This window comes from Cupressus sempervirens, chromosome 1 (assembly GCF_028749045.1).
Source record: "Cupressus sempervirens isolate cs-2001-9-10 chromosome 1, ASM2874904v1, whole genome shotgun sequence".
Taxonomy (NCBI): domain Eukaryota; kingdom Viridiplantae; phylum Streptophyta; class Pinopsida; order Cupressales; family Cupressaceae; genus Cupressus; species Cupressus sempervirens.
Window position 1 is genome coordinate 522,153,724 of NC_143118.1, and position 16,202 is coordinate 522,169,925.

The following is a 16,202-nucleotide window of genomic DNA, read 5'->3' on the forward strand; positions in this document are numbered from 1 at the left end:
CACCACTATCTCCAAGATTGTCTCAATGTTAATTATAAGAAGGGATCATCTTGAAGTTTACAAGAGAAATATGGAATATACTCATAAAGTGAAAGAGATATGGAGGCTATAGATGGAATTGTAGATGCTCAAAAATGGTTTGTGTCAACTATTTAATTAAATTTTCATAATAGCACATCCCATTTTCTCATTTCTCTAATTCTAATCTCTTGGACAACTTGATTATCATTCAAGCTTATTTCAACAATAATCTTCATCATTTCTATCCCCTGTCAAATCAATTACAAATCATTTTAGAATTGGTTTCTATTTTATCCAAACTTTTTGGAATCAACTCTAAACCACTTCAACATCATTAGAATATTTTTTAATCAACCCAAAATAATCCCAAATCAACCCAAAATCATCCCAAATTAACCCTAATTGACCTAAAACATGTCAAATGTCTCAAATTTATCATCATTTATCCAAAACTAGGCATTTCAGTGTCCCTTAGTGCCTTGGCAATCTATCAAACCTATCAAACCTATAAAATTTGACCTTAGCATTGTCATGTCCCTCAGCACTAGGTCAAAACTATCATTCTCATCATCTAATCATTGAAATTGTTGAGTCCCTCAATGTCAGATCATGACCCTATCTAATTAATTTAATAATATTGATAGTGTTTTTTGTTGTTATAATTAATATTATATATCAACCTTGATCTTGTGGCCTTTACAATATTTTGTTAAATGTGACATGTCCTTAATCTGTGTCATATGTTCTTGGCATGTTATCAATCCTAATCACTTGATCAATTTGATCATGGCTTTGATCTATCCATGATCATACTATTTGATCTACATAATCATTACATCTCATCAAAAGGGTAATCTTGCATTTATTTCATCAAATTGGCCAATTAATCACTAATCATCCCTATAGGATTAGATAACACATAATCCATTCCTATGACATTTCAATCATTTTCGTCCCACATTACTAATCATTCTTACTAACCAAAATTCTTAATTAATCAATATTTATTAATTAATTGATTTATCCTTTGCAAACTATGGGAATTCTAAATTTCCTAAGTCCTATTTTCCACTCCTAATTTCTATTTTAATAATTTCCATTTGTGTAGAATTATGAATTTTTAATTCAAATATTCCACCTAGCCTTGACACATGAACATCATACACCATAGATTCCCTCCCTACACTTGGCTAATATGTGTCATATTTGATATATATTATTCCTTATGCATGAATGTAAGAAGCCAGCTTTGTCATATACTCTTGTCTACAAGTGGCTTTGATGTGTCATATGCATGTCATAGATTCTCTTCCACATTTAGCCATGTTGACTTTGATGCATTATAGAATCCTACATTTTTCATATTGTATCATGTTTTTCATAGATATTCTAAGGAATAACATGCCAAGTTGCACATTCAAATTGACAAGTGTCCATCTCCTCATTCATGTCTCACCTCTTGCATTTTGGCTATAAATTGAGCCATCTTTCTCTCATTTTTAATCCTTATAATCCATTAGGGTTGAACCATGCTTATAGTATTCTCAATATCATCATCATATCATTGGTCTTTTTCTTTCAATTCTGTGTACCATAGGCAATTGGAGCTATATCAAAATGGAGAAGAAAGAAGGACATGGGAACTATAATTAAAGAGGGATTTTTTACATATGTTGATTCTCTTGATTTTAATTGGTTTTCATGGTAGATTAGAAGGGTTTAGTGTATTTTTATTGAGTTTTTGTGGTCTCTCATAATATGCTAGGTTCTAACACATTTTCTAGTCCTACAGGAACACATAGGATTGTTGCATTAGAAGGAGCTAACCAAATTCATGGCTACATATAAAGAATGAAACAAATAAATTGGAGGCCTTTGCACTAATCACAAACAACTTTCCAACTCCTCTACCTTAGTTAGTAGGTAGATGATAAGTAATTAAGGGCTCAATATCCAATAGGTTTCTTTCCTTTTTATTTAGTTTTGTTCTAATTATAGAATAGTGAGTTTTTTATTGACTCCTATATGAGTCAGTTATCAAAACTGAGTCTTGGCCCTATAAGGCTATTTAAGTACATTTTCAAGACTCTGAGGGGGTTGGCTCTCTATTGTTTTGAAGACTTATACTTTGATATTTTTTCTTTGGATCTATTAGACATTATATAATGCAATATATGTGAAATCATGTGATTTTATATAGTGATTATCTTAATATTGAATCTTGCGGTTCCTAAATACATGCAATTTTTTTTCATATGGGAATGAATGATATGTGATGGTAATCTCTATTTCATTATATGAATATCAATCTCCAAGTGGTAGACAAAATTCAATTGTTAATATTTATTCTGTAAACATTATGATCATTGTTATGTGGCTCATTATTATACTAAAATTGGATAGACCCTTGATTTTCACATTCTTTTCATATTGTCAATATGAATTTGAAAGCCTTATTTTTTGGATAAAAGTGTTATTTAGAACATTATTTTACAATAAGAGTTAATTAACTAGTCTTTGAAGTAAGGGAGTTGCACCTTGTAATTACATAGAGCTTGCTAAGAAAGAAGCTCAATCATTAGTGTATATGTTTTTCATAATTAAAGGGATAGAGTCTATGAAATGGTCAAAATTTTAGAAGGAAAAAATGTTCACTAACAAAGATCTTGAACTTTTGAATGACCATCATCAAGTGGTGTTTGATCACCTAAGAGCTTACCAGAAGAGAATGTAAAAGCTCAAAAAATTTAAGTGGGAGATCTCATCCTAAGAGAGAATCCAAGGAACTAATAAAACATAGAACAAGAGGGGAAGTTTGAACCAAATTGGATTGTTCTTGGTGAAGCCCCCAAATTTATGCCAAATTTGACATTAAGAGTTAATTTTTTCTATTTTGGAAAGACGAGTATAGAAGGACTGTGAAACAAGACAAATAAAATCAAGATTTTGAAAACATGTTATGAAGGGTGGTGGGAAATGGTAAAACCTTTCCAGATCACAATGTATAAATAAGACACAGTCTAAAAACACAACTTTCTTCTATTTCAGGAGAAGTTTCACATGGGTAGTGAAAACTTGTGATTTCACATGAGGATCATAATGGTCTTACGAAATGGAGAATTTTTGGAACTCAATGCGAGATATTATCAAGAGCCTACAAATTAAAGATTTTTGAAATTTCAGAATGCATAATGAAGGGTTTGTGTGAAATAGTGATTTTTTGCCAAATTGCAGTGAGTCTAGACTGTGTCTCAAAGTAGTAAAAAAGGGTTTTACATTGCATTAATGGTTGTCATAGTTTTTGATGGAGTAGAAAAATAAGCATACAAAAAGTCAAAATGACCTTTTCCAGGATATCTTGGAAAGTACAAAGTGAATTTTACAAGTTTTAATTGGAAAAGACATAAATATTGTACATACATAAGCCATACATGTGTGGAATGTAGTTGACAAGAATTTTTAAATAATGGGTCATTAAATGCTACTATTTTATTAAGACCTTTTGCAAGTCAATTTTGCATGAAATTTTTTTGGTGTACATTCTTTGATAGTTTCTTTAGTGTTGTAGATTTTTAGATTGCAGGTGCAAAAAATGGGTTTCTTAGTACAAGAGCATCTAGTAGGTCAAGAACCCAAGCCACTAGTACAACTGTATTTTTCTCCTGAGGAAGAAGATCACTTTGATGTTATTGATAGCATTTATGTAGCTACATTGGATCTTAGAAAAAATTATGCCATCTATGTGAGTGACTACCATGATCTTGAGTTAGTGGAAGACAAGACTAAGATTGAGCATATACTTCCAAAGTGAGGAGAGCAACCAAGATATTGTGCCCACCTTAATGATATGTCGAACATGTTCTATGGACTTATTCCATAAATGATTATGAAAGTCTCTTTTTTTAATATGTAAATATTATGTATGGTTGCAATTAGTTTAGCTAAACATTTTTGAAAGGATCTAAAGGTTTTGTTGCACCTTTTCACTTTATATAAGAAGAGCAACTATGACCCCAAAAAAATATCGATTATCATATAGAAGAATATAGCTAATATATATACAAATTAGACCATAACACAAAATAAAATAATGTGTACAAATTTTTAGTGGATATTGTGACTGGCCACAAATTTGTTGTACTCTTTTTTAAGTTAATGGAAAATACTTTGTGTTTTCCAAGAATTGTACAAAATAATCTTTCACCTATATTTAATAGATTTTCCTCTTAGATTCATATTGTCATTGATAGATTGAAATATAATACAATCCTTCAATAATTAAAATTCACAAGCATTGTATTTTTTATTCAAGTGGTCTTCTAATATTGAAGTTTAAAATGATTGAACTAGGGTTTGTATTAAAGTTTTTTTTTCTAGTGATTGATGGTAAGCATACATTGTCTCTGAAGGTTTTAGATGGTCTGAATTTATATATAATTAACTCTATTTTTCCCATATAGAATAAGAAAATGGTATAATTTAATTTTAAAACATGTTATCAATTGAAGTTGGTGGAGTTCTTTTTCATACTCAGGTGCCCTACAATTCTTTGATTTACACTCATTCAAAAAATTGAAAAATATTTTAAGTACTCAAAACATTTTGATTTCTCCTTGAGAATAATTGTCTATCTCAAGAGAATCAATTAATAAAATATGTATAAGTGATATTAAGAAGTCTTTGTAAGGTATACCTACCTAGGTTAGTAGATCCTAAAGAGAAGAGGATCTGATTATCAAGTATCAATCCCATTCATTGGTCAAATTATGTTAGATTACCTAGCATTGAGAAATAAAGGTTCATAGGTCTTCCAACCAAAAATTTGAAGAACCAATAGATTGGCAACTTCATTGGGTAGGATTATTCATAATTAACATTGTGAAATTGCCTAGAATTTCCAATTTTGTAGACCAAAAGAAGTAAAAGTTTGAAGTGCACTCTGCTAGAAGAAACGCATAATATATACCAAAATATCCTCGAAATAGACTCTATGTATATATTTAAGAATGATAATACTTGTCATTTTGAAACAAAGGCTATGTAGGGTAGGATATATGTCCACAGAGGAAAAGAATTTCTAGAGTAGAATATAAAGAAAGGAAATAGAAGGGAAAAGAACCAATCATTTGACATATTGTATACAAGGTATAAGAGATTTTTTGATAGAAAAAATGGACCTTTTACTAAAGAAGGTGAGTAATCTAGTGATAAGACTTCTAAAAAGTGTTAGAATGTTTAGAATGACTGAGAGGGGGGGTGAATTAGTTACTCAAGGTCCATAGATACTATCTCAACAACCAAAACATTAAACATCATATGCTATGTTAATCCTATTGTATCTCAGTCTCTATTGTGTATAGATAAATAATATTACTAGTAGTTCACTATCCTATTATAATAGACTATGCTGGATGTAAACTTGTAAATAAAAACCACAATAAAACATTTTTAAAAAAATTGACACTATGATTTTATGTGGAAACCCAATTGGGAAAAACCACCAACAACATGTTGCCACTTTTTCACTCTTTCAAAGTGAGCTCTATTATGATCCAACCCTATTAAAGGTTACAATACACAATCTTAAATGTAACTTGGTTAGAGGATTTAATCACCCTATTAGGAGTGGCCTTTTTAGAGGACTTTAATCATTCCATTTATAATTTCACCTTGCTAAAGGATTTAGATAGACTATTAAGTCCTTCAATGATTGTTAGGTCAAGCTTTGATTAAGAGGGTTTCAATACAAACTATTCACAATTATTAGAAATAAAATAGTAGGTTTTGATATGTATGATTACAACTCACTTTGTAGGTTTAGATCTATATTTAGTTCATCTTTTGATTCTATGATAAGTTCCCCCTTGTCATCTTTGTCCTTTATTCACTTGGCAATCCTTCAAGCAGTCAATCTTCTCCACATCAAACTTAAGCCATCTACTCAAATTCACTTATCAACTTTCAGCAACATCTATTCAAGCATTCCTTTCACTTAATTCAATATCACACACACTTTCTCATTGACTCTATGTATCCTTAAATAGGTAATTCTAACCTTTCCATTTTTCATAATCATCATAGATCTTAGGGTTTATGATCTAATTCATCATGTTCAATGTATATGTCCATCTTTTTCTTCTCTAGAAACTTCTCTTCAAATTATTTCATTAGGTATAATACCTAATCCTCTCCTTGAATTAAATGATCCAACTCATCAATCTTATCTTCAACAAGATTTCCATATCCCAAGAAATTAATTAAGTCAGTTGGAAATTGTGATTCCTCAAACACATTCAAAATATTGTTCCTTGACCATAACTAAGTTTTGGCACTCAATCATCATTGAATTGTTCACTCATTTTCAAGCACATCATCAACACTATGGTTCAGTTGATATTGATGCTTGGTCAACACTACATTTTCTTGGCTTATATTGTGGCTTGGTTGACACTAGCATCATTCGATGTTCCTTAATCTTTTACTCTACTGCTCGATCAAGCTTTACATAAGTTATATATCATGACTTGTACTACAAAGACTTGAACATCACCATGATATAAACAATCACTTTGTCTTATAAAAGCCTAACTAATCAAATGTCCATTGTAACTTCCTTTTCATAATTGAACCTTTCCTCTAGGTGCTTTTGTTACTCCTAAAAGGACTGCTAATATTGTTACTCCTAGAAGGACTAATGATAATAGAAACCAAGATGTTAGTAAACCTACTAAATACAATCCACCTCATAAAAAAATGATTTCATTTATGATAACTCACATAGAAACCTCTTGTATAAAAGAAATAGAAGAAATGATACTAGTGGACATTGGAGACAGAACCATAATAAAGGAAATGAATGTCACCAAAATGGACATTACAATAGAAAGAATAGAAATGTGAACAATAATATAAATAATCTTTAGAAGAATTGGAAAAATATAGAAAGCAATCAGAGGGGGAAATTTATTATCAATTGAACGCCAAACAAAGGCCTAGAGCTCCTATGGTAATCGTATCATATGTACAACTTTATTTCATAGGAATTGTGGCATATCCAAACCCTACAAAAAATGAGATAAGAACTATGATCCCAAAATTCTCTAGAGAAGAGACTTAGTCTATTGAATCATGTGCTATCAATTTGAAATATATCATTGAAGAGTTGGAATAAAATCATGAGGATATGTTTATGAAGCTACTTGTGTAGTCCCTTATTGATGATGTTGTTGAATGATATAGAGGACTCCCTAATGTATCTCTTTTAAGATGGCATGAATTTTTTAATTTTTTTATTGAATAATTTGGAGACCATAGTGATACATACTTTGCATCTCATGAATTAACCAACATAGAGATGAACTTTAATGAATCACTGGCAAAGTTCAACAAGAGGGTTAACAAGGTCTTGAATATGATACCAAGAGATATTCGACTAATGGATTATTTCCTAATCAATTTTATTTAAGTGCCTTAGATAGAAAAAATAAATATGAAATAAGGTTGTATTGGGCTAACACATTTCAAGAAGCCTTCAAATTTGCAGCAACCACTAAAAATGATAGGAAATCTACTAGTAAAATTGGAAAGAGAGAAGATGCTAGATTATTCAATCTGTAAGCCCCAAAACAAAATAAGGATGAGGATAAGATTGAAAAGTTGCTAAATATGATTAAGGATTTACAAGTTAATAAAAATAAAACTGATACTTTCATATCTAATAGAAATTATTGGCCTTACAAATTTAGATTTTATGAGATGTCATACTACAACAATTTTAAGGGTGAAAAGCCTATAAGGAAAAATGAAATCGTAAGCCTCGAAAGAGAAAAAATAATTATTTTGAGAATGATCCTTGGTGTAAATTTTGGAAATTACCACATTCTCATTATCAGAGCTTAATTTTTCATAGTATTTTTACAAGAAGAGGGACAATAAGAAGAAGAACCAACTATTAACACTTTGTCCTCAAAACCACTATGGGGAGATGATAATTTTTTAGAGGATGAATACATTCTTAAAATTGACATAAATAGGGAAAGACAATAATGTTCACAAACAAAATTCTCTAATGAGGAAGAAAATCCAAGGGTGAGGAGGTCAGCCGAAGAAAGAAGAGCCTACACCATTGCAACAGTATAACAAACCAAAAGTAGTTATAGATTGAGAAACAAGACTACAAATCCTTAATTTAGAAAATCATCAGAAGAAAATAATAATAGGTCACAAATGGATTTACATTTTTTTTTAAATTAAAATGAGTTACCAAATCAAAAACAAGAAAAGGAAACTTATTCTCTCAATAAGAAAGTAGTAGATAAGCAGGTGGGAAATGCTAACTCATTCATTTCAAATGATTTATCTAAAAATAAAACTCTAGTACCATTCATAGAGATTTTCAAGCTCCCAAAATATGGGAAGGAAGTGTTAGACCTTCTATCTAAAGAAAATAAGGAAGATAATTCAAAAAAGCTAATGATGTGCTAGTTGTTTATCTGTGTACCAACATAAATGAGAATTCACCACATGTAGACACATTTTATATTACTATCTTAATAAACAACAAAATATTAAGAAAGTATAAGGTAACTTAGGAGTTGCATTAAATTTTATGCATGTTGATTTCATGAAAGAGTTGGGTTTAAATGTGGATACACCTTATGGGAAGTGTTATGCAATGGAAAATTGGTCAATACAGTGATAAGAATCATGAAAGGCATTGAATTCAAGTTTCCCTCATGTCATTAAATATCATACAAGATGGATGTCACTGTGGTGGAAATACTAACTTATTATTGTATGTTACTTTCAAGAAAATGGTCTAACTTGGTTGTAGGGAACATCTAGTTAGACCTAACTTATGCAACCATTCTTGTAAATGGAAGACATGTACAAATTGATAGGAAATTATTGAGCAGTAATTTTGCATGATGATAAGACAGAACTCCTTGTGGATTTCTCTCCTAAAAATTTGTTCAAGTTGACCAATTCTAAGGTTATGTATGGCTATTTTGCAACCTACTAGGTATCTCTATTGAAGATAAATGTATTTTTTCACAAGGAGGCCTTTTCTAGTATCTATAAATCTTGCACAATTTGAAGAAAAGTTACTGCAAATGGATATAGTTTTGTATTTTCAGATTTTATGATGAATCAAAACTCTAACAATGAAACTATATTAATTTTTATTCTAACCAAGTGTTCAAACAAAACTTATAGAGAAAGGGTAAAAAGAAATTAAAGAAAATTGCTAAAAATGAAATTCTTAATGAACATAAGTCATAGTAACATGTCTGAGAAATAAATTTTGAAAAGGATCAAGAAAGAAACCAATGGAATCAGGATCAGTGCATCCTTAACTCCACTAATGAAATCATCAAAGGAACTAATAAAAATTTAATTATGTTTCATGATTCATTAGATTATGCATCCATGAAAAGTATGCACACACGAGACAAATTGCTATGCAAGAACTTGAAGGTGATCCTTTCTCAAAATTTTCACAACAAAGGAATTTGTTAAATAATAAGACACATGCCAGAACTAATTGATCACACAAGCATTAACATACAATGAAATTGTTGGCTTCATGCTATTCATGATCACAAAATTCATAAAGGAAACACATATTCTAGGAAGAAACATTACACGTAGAATAAGAGAACCAATAGCATACTTTATTGCATCAAAATAACAATGTTGAATACATATTACATATCTATATTTATAATAAATCCCATCCTTCATGAAAATTTTGGATCTATGTCTTTTTCCTTGCAAAAAGCATGCTAAAATCACTAATTGAAGCAAATTTTATACAAATAGACTCCTACCTAGGTGTTAAGTAGGCCTATACTCTTTATTTTATTAATTATATGGTGCATGGACTTTTACATGACTATAAAACTAGCAAAGGAGAAATAGATAAGAAGAAAAAAGACTTTAGGTAATTTGAGAGTCTCTAGGACTTCTAAACATGTGAACTCAACCTTCCTTATGTGTCTATACTAGTTAAACCACTACCAAAATATATTTTCAATGCATAAAATACTCATAAAATGGAACTAAAAGTTAACTATTAGTTCCATTGCCAATGATCAAAAGAACCAAAGCACATGCACAACTTGGAAAATTGCACACCTACGCACCTTGAGGTATCACATGGTCAAAGCTAACAGGATTTTTCCAAGTCCCAAGATTTTAATTTCTAGCATCTAGATCTTCTTGACTCTCTACTAAAATGATGTATGTTTTAGCATTAATATTTATGGTAGTCCTTTGGGAGGGGGTATCCTGAGAATTAGAGAACATGTAGCATGATTGATGTATTGCATTCATGATTGTGTTTATCATTGATGACAACATAATATGGTTTCTATGAAGACCTGCAGAGTAGAAGACAAAGATTGAGGTTGTACAGATAGAGATTTGATGTTTAGGTGAAGTGTCATTAAGGACATGTTCTACATTATTTCCTGATGATGAGGTTAAGTGTGTGTGACATAATCTAAAGATATGCAAATGTGGTGGATTTATAGAGAGTGGTATGGTGACAAAGTACCTTGTAAGCAGTTTCTAATGATCAAATTGTATCTCCTAAAAAGATTAAATCATGATGTTATACAATGATAGAGGAAAGTCTTATGATGATGTTAGCAAGTCCACAAATTTTAGAGTCACATGTGTGAGAAATTGTAAAGACTGTGAGATGACAGTATTGTGTGATTGCAAATTAATTAATTATCTTAATGTGGTCCTATTACAATTAATTGGGAAAGCCTCAAGGCTAACTCAAGTAAATTTTTTGAGGACAAGGTATATAGGAAGGATATTTTCCTTTTGGTAAAGTGTGTGTTGGATGCGAATTGGATTAAGGAATGTGAACAAGAGTAGAGTATTTGGTAAATTTGAGTAAACAAAGTTGGTGATCCTCTTTACTTTCAGAATGTTTGCCTTTATAATTTGTATCTTTCTTCTTGAGTGACAACTTAGCTTCTAATGTAGACTCAAGATTGCTAGAACTAGGAACATAATTATTATAGTTATCTAGCTCAAATATTGTCAATCTTCCCACTAGAGCATCCAAATTTATCTTATTAATGGGATCACATCTCGTCTCTTAAATAGCTAACACTATAATTTCATAGATAGGAAGAAGGGTTATAAGTACCTTGCTTACAACTATGACATCATCAATTTTCCCTTCAGAGGCATTGATTGCACTTACACTATCTTTGATTCTCTCAACATATTTTGAAGTGTTTTCATCTTCCCTCATCCTCATCTGATCAGATTGACGTCTCAAGTTTTATACCTTGGCTCTCCTCACATTATCATCACCTCCATAGATATCTTTTCTCTTGTTCCACATCTCATGAGCAGTAGCACACCCTTTGACTTTTTCAAATTCAGCATAGTTAAGAGTGGATGCAATGTCAACATCATAATATTACAATTCTTCTTTTCAGCAACGTCCTCCACAGTCAATGTTCTAGTAGGAGCTTTATAATAGGTATTCAAATATTTCAGACCTAAATCACTAATGATTGCCAAATGTAGCTTCATAAGTTTCTTCCATGCCTGAAAGTTATCTTTGTTCAACTTGGGAATCTCTCTTTTGTAAGACATCCTGATCTTTAGCTTAGTTCCTTGAAACTTTCTTTGTAAGTACCAAAAGCTCTAATACCAATTGTTGGAAATATAAGAGGAGTAACTAAGAGAGGAGGGGTGAAAAAGTTACCACAAAAATAAATCCCAGGTCCTTTTAGATGTCAAACAAAACATAAACTCTATTGAAACTATTTTCACTCAGTTAACACATAGGCACTCTAAAAAATACTAACAATATGTTGATTCTAAGATGTTAACTGTGATTAACCTTAATTAACTTAGTTGCATAAACATAAAAGAAATGGCATGAACACAAGTGACAACAAGATTTAATGTAGATACCCAATTTGGAAAAAACCACCAATTGCAACTAGTTACTATTTTTCACAGAGCTTCTAAAGTGAGCCCTATTAGGAGCCAACCTTGTTAAAGGTTACAAAACATACTATTAGGTGTGACTCTATTAGAGGATTTAATCACCCTATTAGGATTGGCCTTGTTAGAGGTCTTTAGATACTTCAATCTAGATATTCCACCTTGTTCAAGGATTTGGAAAATAGTTGTTAGGATAACTCTATTAAGAGATTTGATTCACTACTACAATGGTTAGAGAGTAACAATGAAATGACCTAATTATTGATGTAGCTATATTACTGATTTCAAATCTCAATTCTAACTAGAATACTTGATCCTTCCTTATCAAATTAATTTTTGCAACCCAACAAGGATATTCTACTTATCCTTCCAATTCTCTTCCTCTAAGTATATTCTTATCTTCCACACATTATCACACATTCAATCCTCAACTTGAACTTATACTTATATCATATACATTGTTAAGTCAGCTTGAATATAACTTATAACAATAATTCTTCATCTCTTTAGTTGACTAGAACCAATAAACAAATCCATTAAACTCAATATGCCAAAACAATAAAATCTTTTGTTAGTTGACCCTACTCGGTAGACACTAACACTAAAATGATTTTCTTGTGTTAACCACATAAACTTGGTTAACACTACAACTTCGTGAACTTCCTTTGGTAACTAAGTGAGCTTGGTTAAAACTTCCAAACTTCTCTTTGGAGCCTGAGTGAACTTGGTAGACATTGTCTTCTAAACTTGGTAAACACTGGAATGCTCGGCAAAAATAGAAAACTGTCTTCATCACCTGAGTGAGCTCAGCATACACTAGCTGGAAAAAAATATGAAATTTTTTGTAACATCAAAGATAATATAAAATTGATCAATTATTTTCAACAATTTCTTCATTAAATCCTTTATAGGAGCTAATTTGAATGGATATATGAGCATGACAAGGTGGCAATATGTGAAACTATCATGATTATTGGTAGAAAACCATGTAAAGGACATAATGATAATTTTGATTATCTTACATATATTTATTTGATGATTGTTACAATAATATAATTTAATACTTACTCTCTTATGAATCATTGGAAATATGAAGACAATTTCATCAACCCACTAGAAGTTCCCTTAAGTAACTTAATTCTAAATATTATAAGTACATTAAAATGTGTTAAGGTTGTTAGTGTATCATTTACAAGAGGTTATACTTTTGTATCAGGATGAGTTATTTGGCTACTCGAAATTATTGTTTGAATCATAAACATAGCATGAGTTTTCAAGGATACATCTGAATAACTAGGTGATAAAAAGTTATCAACTTATAGGATTATGATGATGGATATGAATTAAGATTATATGGTTTAGGTGTCCTATTGGAAATTAAGATCAGTTGATACATTTATGTTTTTGTACCTCGTGATTCAAGATTGACTACATTGTTTGATTGTTTAAACATTGATTTATACTAATGATGTTATTAGGTGTTTCACCTTATGATGATGATGTTTATTTATGGTACCTTGATGATTAGGTTATATGCATTTAGATAGTTTAGTATGCTCTATTGATGATTTTTGTGATGTTTTAGGTATATGCATGCATTACGATGATTATTTCAGCATTTTAATTCAAACTGATGAATATGTTATGATGATTCAATTATGAGATTAGTGATGTTAACCTATGTGCATAAATGAGAAAAGTTTATTTAAATAAAATTAAATAAAAAATTTATTGTTTTCATCAAATTTGATTATACAAATTTGGTTTAAATATATGAATGTGATTTTTTCAAACTACTGATTTTTTAATTGAGTGTGTAGGCTAAATAACCATGAAATTAATTGCAGAATCGGTAATTGGCCTTATGTACAAACTATAAGACCAAGGTTGAATCCAATAAAGTGATTTGAACCTAGTTTTCAAGTGTCTAATTTGTATCATAATTTGAATGTATGTGTATCATATTTTATTTTGTGACATGTTGAATGTTATGTAAAAGTAAATTTTATGGTGTCACTTGACACTCATTATATGCATATGTGTACTGACATGTCAATGAGGGTTGTCAATGTAACATGTTACCCTAAGACTAATTTAGTTAGTAACCTAAATAATTTTTCCCTTAATTAGGGTTTAGTGGAAAGTTTATGTCCTTAGGATTATTAGAGATCAAATAATTCAAGCCATTTATATAGGTCATAAATTGATCCTAGAAGCCAAATTTAATGTAATTCAATTGCCCAAGTGGTATGTGTATGGGGTGGTAATATTTTCCACACTTCTAGAACTTCCTAGAAATATTTATGACCCAAAAAATATCCTAATTTCCCTTTTGTGTGAAAATAAATCATCTCCATGAGGTTACCCAAGTTTACACTCTTGCAAAAGGGTTGTCTTGATGGAAGGGGCAAGTGGGAAGACCATAGGAGGCTTAAAGTCAAGATTAGAGTTATTGCTATTTTGGGTAGATAAGTTTAGAGGTTCTTTAGGGTCCCTTTGAAGAATTGAGGATTATTCACCCATTGTCAACATTTAGAGAAGTCAAGTACGGAATTGCAAGAAGGAGAGGATTTAGCACATCTCAAAACGTAATCTTGTCATAACCTTTATGAAGGTAGGTTCTCCATTGCCATGGTTATGTTCATTTGTTCATTGCTTGTATGTGTAAATTTCTTGCATATTATAGTATGTTTGTGTTTTGTATCATGTGAGGGATGGGTATTGTGGGTTTTTACTTTCTTAGTTTCATATTTTTTTCTCTTTTTTTATTTTGGAAAATGTGAAGGGAGTGTTGGCATTACTTGGTCTCAGATACAAAAGAAGTGGCTATGTATGGGAGAAGGGTTTAGTTGGACTCCAATTCAATGCAAAGTCTCTTCTCATGATGAGAAGAGGAGGGAAGCAAGGTGATATGGGCCCTTGCTTGTCAATGCAAAATTGAGTTTGTTTTGGGGAAATAAGGAGAGAAAGAAATGGAAGTATTATGTGGTTTGGTAGCCTTGGAAGAGGCATATGATTTTTGTTCTTCATTAACATCTCCTACCTATAAAAATTAATCATCTCCCTAGTCATAGGTTTAATATGAAATCTGTTGTGCATACCATGGATGGTAATTGTATGTTGAGTTATGTCATTGTGCTTGGATTATGAATGTTACCCAATTGGTTATTGGTTCTCCTAGCTCATTGGGTGGCCTTTCAAGGTGTAGGATGGGAGGTGAACTCTCCATGGTTGATCTTTATGTTTTTTAGATTGCCTAGATAGGTTCTAATGGTGGAGAAACCCAATTTTCTTGGGGCACTAATGGTGTTCTTGATGTGGTTGTATTGGAGGTTTGTCCATTGTAATACCACCTATTATATTGTATATTCATGTTGACAATGAACATGAAAGAAATGGATTAAATGTATTCACTTCAATATTGATAATATAAATGCAGTTATTGTATGACATATGCAACTTGCATAATCAAGTATTATTAGATTCAAAATTATATCTTACTTCAATTTTATTACTTTGAAAAAAGTTTAAGTTGAATACTCTTTATTTCCTCCATGAAATCTTGGATTTAAATGCCTTGTATTTAAAAGTTCATAGGATCGTCAATGTATGGATTATTTTAGTTATAAATGAAATATTTCATCCTTAGCATCGTGAGTTATAATCAATGCTCAATTCTGATACATTCTTTCTTATTGCACCTTAAAACCTTAGCTAGTATAATTTTTGATAAATAATGAAGTATACCCTATTATGCAATGTATGAAAAATACTTATAATCACTCCCCAATTGGATATAAAATTTATATCAATATTTTATTTACAAACCTACTCAATAAAATGAACAAATAATAATACACTATGCCACTATAAAACTCCTAGGAAGAAAACACCTTGTAAAAAGAAGGAGCTAATAATTTTTTTAAATTCTCAAGAGCCCTACAAGACTTGGAAAATTTATGGGAGATAATTAAATTATCCCCATGCAAAATTCCCAATTAGGATAGTTAATTTAATAGAGGGAAATAGTACCACTTACCATATAACCCTTAAAGTCAATTTTTCAAACTCATGCCTTTATGGCACTTTGGGAGAATGTTTCATTTTTAAATTAAATATAAAAGAAAAAAATGATTACGGAGAGGTAGGTCATGTGGGATCAACCTCCCACTTTCCATCCTCCTTCCGAAAGAAAAATC